This window comes from Haliotis asinina, chromosome 1 (genome assembly GCF_037392515.1).
Source record: "Haliotis asinina isolate JCU_RB_2024 chromosome 1, JCU_Hal_asi_v2, whole genome shotgun sequence".
Lineage (NCBI taxonomy): Eukaryota > Metazoa > Mollusca > Gastropoda > Lepetellida > Haliotidae > Haliotis > Haliotis asinina.
The window spans coordinates 13950218-13963844 of NC_090280.1; the positions used below are offsets into that span (position 1 = coordinate 13950218).

The following is a 13627-nucleotide window of genomic DNA, read 5'->3' on the forward strand; positions in this document are numbered from 1 at the left end:
GTGACCTGAATATTTTGAAAGTCCCTCCAATCCCTAAATAGTAGCCGTTGTCTGATTGGTTAAATCTATTTAACCGTCTCGCATTTGATTGGACTGTCATTGGTTGCTCAAAGGTTACCTGACGTGACCTTTTACTAGGTTTTGTTAGACTCAGTGGTGTAGTGTAACCAAATACACTGAGACAAAGTATGCTTAGACTGTCCATCCAGTGTTCATGGTTTTCACCAAAGAGACAAATGTCTTCAACAAGTTTACCCTGATTTCCTCGTTATGCTTAGATTCTTTTATAAATCTGCCTTAAATACCTTTTAACTGACTGATATAAGAGAAGACTTAAAGAGTTTCAATGACTCTTATGAGTAAATATTTGAGTGTCATTCAGACCACAGTTTACATCATGTAGTTGTTTTTAAGAATAACTTAAGTACTTGCTGTATCTGGTGTGATATGATTTACATGCTGATCTGTTTCTACAGGGATCAACTGTATATCCACTGTCAGGCATGTCGTTGGTTTCCCAACTTGCATCACCACCCGCAGCAGGAAGTCATGCAGCCGCTCTCCAACAGCTCCATCTACAAAGCACAGCAGGGTAGGCAACTCTTCAGTTCTCTTCAGGGCAGGTAGCTCATTTAGCTCTAACTGGGGTACTTGACTCAGTCCTTAGTACTCACTGATGCAGGCAAGTCATTCAACATTCAAAATGGTGGATAACTCATTCAGTATTCAACAGGGTAGATAACTCATTCAGCACTTAAATAGAGTAAATATTCTCACAACTCACAAATGGTGTCGATCTCACTATATGCCTAAAATGCTAAACAAATATGCCCATGTGATTATAATTCTGTGCAAACCTTTGAGCCTAGGCAAGATGATCCAGTGGTAAACATATTGCAAACTTAGTCATTGCTGGAAAAAAGTTATTAAATCCAAATTATTATTGAAACGTTTTTGGGGTAATAGTACAATGTTAGGCAAAATGTAAGATTGAAGGATTCACAGAAACAAAAAAATATCTAATAATAATCCTTATACAATGAATGTTGTAGTTACAAGAATATATAAATGGATAGAAGTAAAAAGATATTTCCCGAACCACATATCCTATAAAATGCCATTGATGTCAGTACGAAGATCGCGGCTACTTTGTACAATTGTAACCAACAAATGTTTATTTTATTCAGTTCTTCTGTGAAAATATTTCTTTTTACAATGTCCATGATGTTTATTTATTTCAAATTCAGCAACGCAAAATAAAATTATTTATATTTTAAAAACGAAAGTAAAATATTTTTCAAAATTTATTTACCTACATATGACTTGCGACTCTCAAAGATAGTGAGCATGGAAAACAGATTTTACTGAAAATATCGGTTTTTGCTGACAGCTTTGACAAAACCTCCCCACCATATGTAGAAAAAGAAAGCAGCAACAAGAAACAAGGAACTTAGTTGTAATGCGAGTCCAGGCTTCTACATATTACATTAACATTAACATTACAGGTAATGTGTATACCAGATATTTGCATAGTGGCGTGTTTATCTTGTCCCTTACGAGAAGGTATATATCAGAAAACTCCCGACGAGGCCTGGAATATTTCATGTATTTTTATCTCTAAAATTTTTACTTGTCGATTATTTTCTGAGTAGAAAATGGTTGCTCTCGAAAACAAGCTACAAGATCCGTCTACGTCTACGAACGTCTGTGTAAGAGGTCTTAATGGGTACACAATGTATGAAAGATGAACCTGCTGTAAGTAAGTACAGCCTGGGCACTGGGAATATAACAAAGGTACGTTACTCAAAAGAGGGTGCATGTAGAACATTCGTGTAGCATACAATGTCATCAAATAACATTGGGTACTCATTTCCTGATCTACAATTATATACGGAGCTTCAGACTCACTGTAGAGAAGACCAATAAATTGAGATGAGCAATAAAACATGGAGAAAGGAAGCCAGGTAACATTGTTTATACGCTGTGACAGCGTATGTGTATATGTGTATATGTTAGAGAGAGAGAGAGAGATCCACATAGCTACGTTGTGGATGGATGAATGTCTGGATGTCGATGTGTGTGTGTGTGTATTTATGTCTGTCTGTCCGTGTTTGTGTGTTGTGTGTATATGTGTATATCTGTCATAGAAAGTTCTGTCAGTCAACATTTATTAAATCAGTAAGGATTGGGAAGATTAAAAACGCAGTTCTCTTCTTTTTCAGATTCCCAGATATATCGACTTTAGCATTTGTACTCATCTGTACCTGTTCGATACCGGTGCGGTCGTCAGGTACGGTTCCCATGTTTTTATGAAAGATATTGTACATTACAATATCCCACTGGTTGATTGTAGCCTTTCTCTATTCTAGAAGGGAGTCTCGGACAGGTTGGCATAATCATCCTGCTTCATGCATTTTTCTGAATGCTTCTTGGCTAACGGGACAGGGTGGTCACGCTTGCCGACGGGGTTGACAGATGTCATCGTATTCCCGTTACGTTAACGTTGCTGTTGGATTGTCTGGTCCACACTCGATCATTTACAGGTCACAACCAAGTAATATCATGCCACGCCTTACAAACGTTGAACGTTAACGTTCCCAACGTCCGTCCAAGTGTTGGATCGATTCGGACGAATCGTTTTCACACTGGGCAAATTGCATATGTACTTGGCTCATTTTCACGCAAAATTGCCACTTTCAGTGAATTAAACAAGTGACCTCATCGTGCTACTGTGTATTGTAGATGTAGGTGCACCTTAATGCCTTACACTGTTTTAGTGCACTCACTGCTTCCATAAACCTTATGTATCTACTAGCAACTAACCCACTCACTATATGAGTATGTTAGGACATGAAGCCATACATCTTTCATCTTTTGTCCAATGTAACTTCTTCTGGTTTAGACTATCTCCCGAGAGCTACCATAATTACCGGGTTTACCAGTTGCCGACCTTATAGAGTTTGTTTTTGTGGGGCAGTAATATGTCAGATTCACATGTCAAGCGACGTCATCAAATGGAGATCGGATATCGTCATATGTTTGGGCGTTTCGGGGTGTTACAATTCCATCGGCAACGGGGAGAGTGCTAGACCTCAGTCCTATCACCAGGAACAGCGTGTATTGCGAGGCGTGTGTCGGACACTTCATCACCTGTTTTTGTAGATGTACAATGTAGGTAACAAAGAGCTTCTTCAAAGAGTTATTGGAAGATGCATTTGTTTATGTAACTAACAATACATTAAGAAGTACACTTTAATATTATTCAAGTGAGATGAATGCGCGTAAGCACATGTGCTAGGCAGGAATACCTTACATCGAATGGTTGTCATGGGCTGATTTTCTCGATGCATTAAATGACATTTCAATCTGTATTTCGCTTTGAACAAGAAGACATGTCCCCCACACTATCTTCATGATAATTTAAAGATATATGCATATCAAGTATGCCAATAAAACAATAACGTTTTGTGGTTGGGATATGTTTGAAACATACTTTCTGTTAGTTTCAATGTTAAAAGGAAAATGTGACGGTATCTGCGTGATACATACTTTGTTTCAGTGATTATAGCTAAGCATGCATTAATAATAATAATATGTGTATTTATAATGCGCTGAACTCCACTCATAAAGCATGCTCAAAGCGCTACATTGAATGAATCCAAGCAAATATTTACAAAGCAAGGCAGAGGTTATGCTGGAACGATGGTGAAAAACAATCTGAGGAAATTTAAGCTATACATTGTAATATTTTCTGAAAAGATAAGTTTTGAGTGAACTTTTGAATGAGTCAATGGAGGGAGACATTTTGAGTTCAATCGGGAGTTGATTCCATGACTGTGGAGCACCATAGCCGAATGAGCGAAATCCAAATGCCTGTAATTTCTGTCTGGGAACAATGAGAAGGTGTTGGTCTGTTGATCTTAACATTCTAGAAGGATTGTACTTGGTGACTAGCTCAACTAGGTAGTCTGGAGCTGTATGATGGTAGCACTGGTAGGCAAGACTCAGGACCTTGAATTCAACTCTGGCTCTAATTGGTAGCCAGTGCAGGGTTTCCAGGACAGGTGTTACATGGATCCTTGTGGGAACTTTGCAGACACGTCGTGCTGCAGAGTTTTGTACTTTTTGGAGTTTTGACAGAAGTTTTTCAGAAAGTCCATAAAATATGCTATTGCAGTAGTCAATCTTAGAAAGAACAAGCGATCGCACTAGGGCTTGAGCTGCTGGTGTAGTAAGGGAGCTTCTAATGCTGCTAATGTTTCGTAAATGGAAGTAACAGGATTTGCAAACTGTGTTTATATGAGCTTTCATAGAGAGATCAGAGTCTAGATGAAGCCCAAGATTTTTAACCGTTTTCGAAAATGGAATGACAATGTTGCAAACTGTGAGTGAGTTGGTCATCACGTGACGAAGATTCTTCTTAGTGCCGACAAGCAACGCCTCGGTCTTCGCCTCATTCAGTTTGAGCAAATTTGTCGTCATCCATGTCTTTACATCACCAGTACACTCTGACAGTCGCTCACACATTTGTTCTGCAGTGTTGGGATAGCATGAATCAGACAGCTGAGTGTCATCTGCGTAGAAGTGGTGGCTCACATCATGTGTACTGATTACATCTCCAAGATCTCTGGTGGAAAGTGTAAACAACACTGGTCCTAGAACGGATCCTTGAGGTACTCCACAGGATAATGGGGTTTTCTTAGATGAATGATTGTTTATGATAACTGACTGCTGTCGATAACTGAGGTAAGAAACAAACCAGGACAGTGCCACTCCAGTAACTCCAAATTAAACCACAAACAAATAACATTTTGCCCAATTTACTTTCAGACGGCCCAACGGTGCAGGTTATTACGTCAACCTCTGTAACAGAATTCCAAAATCTCAGTGTGGCCTGTTCTGTCGATTCAAATCCTTTGGCAACGATGAAATGGACAAGGAAAAACCATGCCCATTTTACTCCTCAGACAAGATCTACTCTGACCATCCGTAACATACAGAGATCACAGGCAGGGATATATGTATGTACAGCTACCAACACTCTTAGTCCTTGTGTGGGACCATCTGTAGTGAGATCTGACTCTATGGAGGTGACAGTGGATGTGCAGTGTAAGTATCATTGTTAGAATACTAGACATTTGTGTACAGCTACCAACACTCTTAGTCCTTGTGTGGGACCATCTGTAGTGAGATCTGACTCTTTGGAGGTGACAGTGGATGTGCAGTGTAAGTATCATTGTTAGAATACTAGACATGTGTGTACAGCTACCAACACTCTTAGTCCTTGTGTGGGACCATCTGTAGTGAGATCTGACTCTTTGGAGGTGACAGTGGATGTGCAGTGTAAGTATCATTGTTAGAATACTAGACATTTGTGTACAGCTACCAACACTCTTAGTCCTTGTGTGGGACCATCTGTAGTGAGATCTGACTCTTTGGAGGTGACAGTGGATGTGCAGTGTAAGTATCATTGTTAGAATACTAGACATGTGTGTATAGCTACCAACACTCTTAGTCCTTGTGTGGGACCATCTGTAGTGAGATCTGACTCTTTGGAGGTGACAGTGGATGTGCAGTGTAAGTATCATTGTTAGAATACTGGACATATGTGTACAGCTACCTACACCCTCAGTTCGTGTGTGGGGACAGCTTTATTACAGTCCTAGTCTTGGGAGATGACAGTGGATGTACAGTGTAAGTATCATTGTTAGAATACCGGGCATATGTGTGTACAGCTACCAGCACCCTCAGTCCTTGTAGTGAGATCTGACTCTCACCGGATCACAGACGATGAGTAGCACACTTCTTACAAGAGGAAACCGTTAAAACAAACCGGATAGCGCGTAGTACATACAGCAAAGAATTAAGACGTTACCCTCTGTGGAGTCACTTTATAAAGGGAGCATAATGGCTGATGTGTGAGGAGTGAGTGGGTTTAGCATTACGCCGCACTCGGCAATATTCCAGCCATATGTTCGCTACCTGTGAATAATCGAGTCTGGACCAGACATTCCAGTGACCAACAACATGAGCATCGATCTGCGCAACTGGGAACCGATGACATGTGTCAACCAATTGCAAGTCAACGAGGCTGACCACCCAATCCCGTTAGTCGCCTCTTACGACAAGCATAGTCGCCTTTATGGCAAGCATGTGTTGCTGAAGGCTAATGTGTGAGGATGCCTGATGGCAATGCTGATTCCAGATACTAGCCACTGATTTCAGTAGTAATGGGTGTTTTTGTCACTAGACCCTCACAAATCTTTGTACAAAATAAGCATATAATCATATCTTTAATGGTAACATTCCTGAATTGACGCCGTCGGTTCCAAATGCATTCCCGTGCTTCAAATACTCAATAACACCCGGAAATTGGCCAACACATGATGTTTATCGACATTGTAAACAGAAAAGTAAACCAAAGGGTTTTATTGTCTGCACTCGTTTACATCGAGTACGGGTACAGCAGTGAAGTGTCATCAACAGGACGTTTCAGCTGGTTCCCATGGTTGCGTCTGGAGTTGCTCATTTGTGACGTCATTCTGACTTTACGTCACAATATGATTTGAATGACGTCACCACTGTTGATGAGTCAACAAAACAACTGTTTGCGAGGTCAATACGCAGTGAATAGTCTTGCAGTTTCCGGGAATCTAACACCGTTTGATCATGTTTTTCAACCAATCAGATTACAGAACACAGTGACTTTTGGTTTACAATAGTTCTTAAACTGACACTGGGCATAACGAATGTCCTTTACAAAAGTAAATCAACTACTGTGAGTTAGTTCAGACCAAATAGCAGAGGTAGTTCTTTAGTCTAGACAATCCACAGTTTCACTGTATCCTATACAAGTATCCTCTTTCCAACTCAAGGTTCGCCCCGACCCGATGAGATGTCCCCTCTACACCGCAAATACGTGTCATCACACGGTAGCAATGTCATACTTTCGATGACAATCCTATCATATCCTCGTCCAACAATCCTTTGGAAGAGGCCAGGGGGATATTACCACAAAAATCTATCATCCTTGTCTGAAAAGACTAGTACCTCGCCCTTCACAGTGACATCCACTCTAAACCTGAAAAACTTACAAGAAGAAGATTTCGGTTTGTACCAGGTTCACGCAAACAACGCCGTGGGCAGCAGTGTGGAATCTCTTTCTCTTGTATGACAAGGTAATGTATACGTGAACCCATACAGTTAGCACATAAAGAGTCAACACGAGATTTAACTTTCTATATGTAAATATGTTAAATGCCACAAGTAAGTTCCACTATGAGTTTATACGTATTTCCAACGACAGGCTCCCCTTGCACCTTCCGATGTCACAGTACATGGTACGGATTCGTCATCAATGATCATCGCCTGGAAACAGGAGTTCAATGGAGGGTCGGTTCAGATCTTTACTGTTGAGTACAGCAAAGACAAGAGACACTGGGTTGAGGGAGGGTCTTTCGAAGAAACAGGAAGAGGGAAGTACCGCCGTGCTGTTCTCAATCATCTCGATTCTGCCACGACATTCTACGTGAGAATCATTGCAAGGAACATTTACGGAGACTGTGCCTGTTGAGGGGAGGACAGAATCACAGTTACAAGGCATGATAACGATTCATGTGGTCGCTTTGTCGTAAATGCAAGAATTAGTTATTGGCACTTTATATGCATATTCATCTGTGAACTGTATCACTCAGTCAACAATGATAACTTCAACGTCTTTAGCGTGAGGTACCCAACATTCAGGAGTACATGCGTATTCCTTCATCAGGTGGTTGAATGCTAAGACACAAGTACCGTATTTTTATGTAAGTAAGCGTAGAATAATGGTTACAATACTTATGGACTTTCAACTTCATTTATTCTGTGACAGGCGACATATATTCTAATGTCGTTGTCACGTTTTCATAGAATAAAAGAAGTTGTTTATCCATAAAAATAGTCATCATTCTTAACAAATCCTAAAATGCCCATCAAAGAAATTATGAAAGTGAGTGAGTGAGTTTACATTGTAGTCACATCGGCAATATGTCAACCATATCGTGACGAAAGAGCCTCATACTAGTACACCTGTTACGTAAGATTTACACAAGTGATAAGAAAACAAACCTGGTAACTTAACAAGGGACGCCTACAGTTATGTATCGCTGGTTGATGATTAGCAATATGTAGAGGGAAGCGCATCCTCAGAAACATTAAGTTCCTTATGAAAAACATCCATATATTCTCCCATTCATGTTTATGACTACCAGCAGCCTCATTATAATAGCAACATGACTGTAATAAATAGACATTTAATAATTAACAATAATTAATTAATAATTTTGGGGCTGGAAAATGAAAAGACACGTACTTACGGCTACAATAATTATATCTAAGCAAAGGAGACGTCATGTTTCATCTTGTTTCAGATCCAGCCGTCATAGCAGGTATATCTGTCGGTGTGCTTTTCCTAATAGCTAGTGCAGTCACCGTCAAGGTAGTCTCTCAAGTGTTTTAAGGAAACCGGGTAGGTCTTCTTTGCGGGTAATATCTCAGGGTGTAATAACTACATGTAAAGCAGATCAGTTAATTATGGATATCTTTTGGTTCCTTTTCGTTGTTATTGTTGTTACATAATCCTTTCCCAAGGTTTAACATTATTTAGATATTACTTATTCAAAATTAACTCTTTTATAATTCTGTTTATATTTCAAGATTGGATATAAATACACACTACACAGTACCGACTGCTCGTTGCATGGTAACCAACGTTCAGATACCAGTGTATAAACAATCATAAGGATATATTGCATTATTTTTAACTGTTATCGTGTGCTTTAGATTGTTATCATCTCAAGAATGTTCACGTAAGAATCACGTAATGACTTCTTGTTAAGATGTTTCAGCAGCTGTCTTAAGTATATTTCATGTAACTTCTCTGAGTGGCATATGTAGATGTTGGTGAATCAGATGAGGACAAACTATGTATATGAACAACATTTTTCTTCGGGTGAACGAACGAAGAAGTGGTTCATCCATAAAGTTTGACCTTGTCTGTGTTTCATGTACCGTCCACAAGCGCACCCGTGACAAGACGTGGTCGAAAAATTACAACATGCACGTGTACACACAATATATGAAATAAACTACTTCCGTAACTGAAAGCCATTTTGTTTCAAGAGTAAAGGACCATCACAATCAGACGCAATGCGAAACACTCAAGGTATGATTGCTAATGAAGTGTGAATACAATGTATATACTCCATATTACACTGTACCCGGTTCGCTGTGACGCAGCCTGTAAACATCTTCAGCTGCTTCAAACGGCTGAATATATAACGCAATACAATTGTTAGAATAATGTTGACTACGACGCTTAAGCGATTTACCACAGTGGCATGTGCTATACAGCCAACAATTATGCATAATCCCTTTTCAACTGCCCACACACATGCCAATATGTACATATATACATATTTCTATTGATGTGACACGTATAACGTTTTCATTGAATCATTCCAAAGATGCGAGTATCTACTCTGACCTTCAAGACAAAGATTGCGACAAACAGATATACACACAACTGAAGTCGGGGGAGAAGTTACCCACGGAGTGTAAGTCATACATACACTGTTTTGCAATCATACGACTACATTTGGAATCAGCGCACAGTTAATTAAATATCATTTGTTATTACTCTCCCGTAAAGGATACCACAGGGTAATATTTTTACAGCAGTATTACACTGCTGTACCACCGCTAGACGTATGACGTCATCATGATTCACAGTTATGACGTCACAATACTATTGCCGCTGTCGCAATGGTACTAGACCCTCCTTGACTGCTTGACTCATGGAGAGCTGAGAGTCCACACACTGTAGGCAGTGAAGCCGCAGTTTCTGCCCACCTGTGATGGAGAGTAATAAACAGAATAATTATACAAAATTTGCTTCCGTGAAATGCCACTTTTATTAAACTTGTGAAAGATATAGTATCAAACAAACGAAAGCTTTTGTTCGTTTGATACCGAAGCATTAACTCGTTTAATAAAAATTGTATTACTCGGAAGGTCGTTTAGTATAATATATTTGTGTTATACCACGTACAGGAAATCTGACCAGACGCTGGTCATACCGGTAGTGACCTAATGTTAACGCATGCAACCTCAATCTCTGCAAACACCAAAATAGTTCTGGAGATTTTTCTAATGACATATTTTGTTTCAGGTATTTCGGAGTACCAAGGTCTTCAAGTAAGGTCAAAACCACTCTATGAATATCTGGGAATATCAAAGAGTAAGACGTCAGCTGAACCAAACGCAGGTACATACAGACGTTGCCATAATAAACGAAAAATAACAAATATGTGTGTCATCAATTCAACGCTTTAAACATATTTCTTGTATTTTGAAATAATTTGTTGATCTTAGCTGTCATTTTGTTTTTGCATTTGTCAGGTGATCTACATTTGTATGAGCACTGAATCCCCAAGCCAGTAAACAGAGAAACACTGCTGACATCTAGTGGTGGCGTTCGTTGAAAAAGCATTCGTGCTATCACTTTGGCAACGGTCACACTGACACATGTTCAGGGGTGGCGGACGACAGCGGGTGAATTATATTATGACTAAAACGGACGATCTTTTCAAATAAAAAAGTCATAATTCCAAAGGTCGGATGTTCTAATATGAGAGGTATTTGTGTTTCAACCGGGAAGGTAACCATGTTTCTGAAAACACAGCGTTTCCTTGTTGCTGGATCCTTGTTGAAATGCGTCTGAATTTAATGCTCACTGGTCATTATGGAACAGTTGCTGTGCTTATAAATAGACACTTCCTTGTTGTGATGGCAAAAGTCCAAATAGGGTTTTCATAGTGCGTGCACTGTGCAATGGAATTGCAGTTAGAGTCACGAGCTGGGGTGACTGAGTCATCTCATTTGTGTAATGTCAGTTGTAGAGCATGTGTATGTATTGATGTCGTGAGGAATAAAACCTTTTGGTAGTTAACCAAACATCTATGCATGATTACATATCGTACTCACTGCGACATTAAGAACGGAAAGACATTTGTCAACGGATGACACTGGAATACTCTTGTGAGAAGACACGTGCATGCACTTGTTCGGTTGATCTAACAGGAAAACAATTGATTTAGATACAACTCACAACTATATGACCAAATGTAGATTGCAATTACAATGCCGAAGGTCGTATATCATTGCAAGATTGTCCAAACAGCATATCAGTGCTTTGTCCTAACCTTTGCATAGAGAAGCCAGACTCCCTTCTTACAGGCACGGTGAAAGATATACCAGTTGACCAGGATATGCATTACCTGTTTCTACCACACGGCTTGCATTAACGACCAGCCAGGGGTCATCCCTGATTTTCAGCGATCCATTTATATCACGTTTAATCTCAATCGCTCGGTACTAATTTATTTTCTAAACGGTAACTGGATAACTCTACCCCATGTTTCGCCAGTTTTGCCTGAGTTGTAACATTCATCAACATCTACCTCCGAGTTGTATCTAAATGGCACTGCAAGGTTGTTAAGGAGGACAAGTTCTTGGGTTTAGTTTTTATGTTACTGACACCTATTTAATTCCAATTCAAAGTGGGGAGTACTTAAGCTTTATCGATCATTGGTCCATTCAAAGCTTCATAATGGCTTCACCGTATGTGGCGGAGCCCGCAAAAGCAACCTAAAACTTTTAGCTTCTGTGAACCACGAAAACCCAAGACTTTGTCTTGGCTCCAGTATAACATCAACTGTTGATAACCTCTACGTCGAGGAGTCATATCTTAACCAACGCTGTATGAAACTAACTTTACAATATACAGCAAAACATACAGTATTCAAACGAGTCAAACCCCACATATAACTGTGCCGTTAATCCCACCTATTAGGATGTGTATAACAAAAAGTCTTCCCTTATCCCGTCTCTTGGTATAAGAGTGAAACAATTCCATTCCGTCGCTGACATTGCGCTAAAGAAAACCGCTCCTTCCTGTCTGCCTTCTTCTCCTTGGTGAACTAAAGAATTACAATATTGAAAAGAATTGAAAAGTAAATTTAATGCATACAAATTCTTATTTACAGATGGATCCTAAGATGTTGGCGCAGTAGCTTGTGCCACCGTCTTCGGATCTCAACCAGTATTATCGTGATTACCAGATACAGCCGCTATTTTCACAGCAGAAGCAAACACCATATTAACACCCATAAATATATTTATAGCACCCTAAATATAAGCAATAGATAATCATGTCCTACTCATTTTCTTATCTTGAAAAAAGTCTTTCTTGTAAACACCCTCTTTTAATCAAAAGTATTGAATTATATCATGATCTTACTACTGGCTATCACGACATCGTCTTCTGTTGGTTACTCAGCCTGTTGACATTTAGGGGAACACAATGGCCAATCTTGCTGCCAAGGTAGCACTCAACAAATCTGTGCCACCACTTCTTATTCCATGCACTGATTACAAAGCGGGCATTAGAATTTATGTGATCTGATGCAGAAGAGGTGGGACACTCAAGTAGGTATGAATGAATTAATACCTAATATTGGTTACACCTGCTTGTGTTGTGTGTCCAGACGTCATGCGACGATGTCGTATTGGCCATACTAGATATACTCATGAATAACTATAAAAAGGTGAGGATAATCGGTTTTGTATCCCTTGTGATGAGAGAACCATGATCAGGCATGTCCTGTTTGGCCGTATTGAGTATTTCATCACAAGGGATATTATACTCATGGACACAAATAAGGGAACATATGAAAGTTGTTTCTTTCTCCTTTTTAAATGATTTGTAAATAGAGAAGCATTTTCCAGTTCGATGTTTAAATCGGTAAGTCAGATTGTTAGTAGCTGTATCCTGAAAGGAGGTTAAAGTATTGTACAATTTTGTTCTTCGATATGCTTTGAAATATTGTCGATATGACGATACAAAATAACTAACTCACTCAGTCAGCGTTGTATTGGGCTGCTACATGTCCACATCTAAACACTATCTGTTTCCTGCAGTGTCGCCGTGGATTGGACTGAATGATATGTTCGATAACAACACATATTTTTGGACCGATGGTACCCGAACAATTCACAGAAACTGGCATGTCCTGAATCCCTCCCACACATGTGAAGGTCGATCAGAAGATTGTGTCAACATGTGTTGTAAAGGCGGTAAAACTTTGAATTGGAATGACCAATTCTGTTGGAAACATGAACCTTTCATATGTCAGATATGAACACAGACGTGAACGCATAATCCAGGAAAGATTTGTTAAATCTAGCATTTGTAACCTACAAAACAGACAACACAGACGCTTAAGGTAGTGGTTACTTGCATTATGTCTCTACATGACACATGCTGGATGCAGTATAAAGATATTTCAACCTCGCGAATCAGCTGCATTAGGTTACCTCTCAGTAAGTTGGAAAACTGCCCTAAACATTGAATTTGTCAAGTGTTATGGAAAGGAAGATTAAATAAATGCCCGTGGATAAAACACCCATCATAAACATGGCTCCTGCCTCTGCTTTTACTGCGAAATACTATGTCGTACTTCTGTTGTGCTCACATGAACATAATCTAGTGCTTGAACTTCTGATCTTCCCAAAGTCCAGGGCCCCGTTT

At 39.6% G+C, this 13627-nt stretch overlaps 1 pseudogene; it reads left to right on the plus strand.

The window, feature by feature from the left end:
• The first annotated feature begins 503 nt into the window (after positions 1 to 503).
• Positions 504 to 8497, plus strand: LOC137294911 (protein turtle-like; annotated as a pseudogene).
• Positions 8498 to 13627: the final 5130 nt, after the last annotated feature.